This window comes from Microtus ochrogaster, chromosome 2, assembly GCF_000317375.1.
Source record: "Microtus ochrogaster isolate Prairie Vole_2 chromosome 2, MicOch1.0, whole genome shotgun sequence".
NCBI classification, from domain to species: Eukaryota; Metazoa; Chordata; class Mammalia; order Rodentia; family Cricetidae; genus Microtus; species Microtus ochrogaster.
In genome coordinates, this window is record NC_022010.1 from 85,452,438 (window position 1) to 85,454,115 (window position 1,678).

Sequence of the window (1,678 nt, forward strand, 5' to 3'; positions counted from 1 at the left end):
CAATACAATTGGGAAGTGGGGTTCTCTGTAGACTCCCCAGGGCGATGGTTCCTGTAATAATTTTAGGAGGAAACGGCTCCTGACAATGGTGGTTTCAATTTTACATCAGCTACTAGGAAAACACATCATTTATTTATGATGTCTAGTCATATACTATTGTATCCCATCACATCCTTAATGTAATATTTAAAAACATAATGTAAGTGACCCACACAGGAGCAGACCTGAGCCTCTTCCAGAGCCGGCCGAGGCAGCGCCCTCCACAGGGGCAGGGACAAGAGAGAGACTGCTGAAGGAACAGGCCCAAGCCAGAGACTTCTGGGGGACGGGGACAGGGTATGAGTCAGGGACCTCCGAGGGAGATGCCTGAGCCAGAGACTTATGAAAGCTTGGGCCCAAGCAAGGAACCTCCACAGGAGCAGGCAAAAGCCAGCAACCTCCACCAGAACAGGCCTAAGGCAGCGACCTCCACAAGATCTGGTACAAGGGAGCAACCACTGAGGAAGCAGGCCCAAGCCAGGGACGTCTGTGAAAACAGGCCTGAGATAGCAACCTCCTTTGGAGCAGACCTGAGCCAGCAACCTCTGCCAGACCGGGTCCAGAGCAGTGACCTCCACAGGAGTAGGTAAAAGGGAGTGACAGCTGAGGGAGCAGGCCTGAGCCAGAGACCTCTGAGGGACTGGGCTCAAGCCAAGAACTTCTGCAGGAGCAGACCCAAACCAGAGACATCTGAAGAAGCAGGCCCCAGGCAGCAACCTCCACAGGAGAAGATACAAGGGAGTGATCTCTGAGGGATCAGGCCCAAACCAGAGACCCCTATGGGACCAGATATAGGACAGCAACCTTTGCAAGAGGAGACCTGAGCCAGCAACCTCTGCCAGAGCAGGCCCAAAGCAGGGACCTCAGTGGGAGAAGCCCCAAGCAAGCAACCTCCATAAGAGCAGTCCCAAACAACCTCTGGTATTACAGAGTAACACCCAGGAACACCAAGCAACCTCTGGGAACACTGAGTGACTTCCGGGTGACTGGAACCATGGCCCTGACTGTACCATGAGAAGCAACCTTCTGAGCCTTGGGTACACTGGCACCTGGAAGATTGATAAGTAGAGACACAGCCCCAACTACACATCAGAGGAAAAAATGGATAAACAAGATAAGAACACACTCAACAAAGAGCATCATGACACCAACAAAAACTAGTGGGTCTACAACAGCAAGACTTGAACAAAGAAATATAGATGTAGCAGAAGAAAATGATCTGAAAAATAACTAGGAGAATGTTTGAGGCCCTAAAAGAGGAAATAAAAAACTTCCTCAAAGAAATGGAGGAAAAGATAAACAAATTTGGAAGAAATCAACAAATCCCTTAAAGAAAACCAAGAAAAAAAACAATCAAGCAAATGAAAGAAATGATTCAAGACTTGAAAATCGAAATAGAGACATTAAAGAAAACATAGATCGAGGGAATTATAGAAATAGAAAATATTAAAAATGATCAAGAATGACAAATGCAAGTGTAACAAGCAGAATATAAGAGATAGAAGAGAAAATTTCAAGCACTGAAGATACAATAGAGAAAATAGACTCATCTGTCAAAGAAAACATTAAATCTAACAAAAGCTTAACACAAAATACCCAGGAAATATGGGACACTACAAAAAGACCAAACATAAAAATA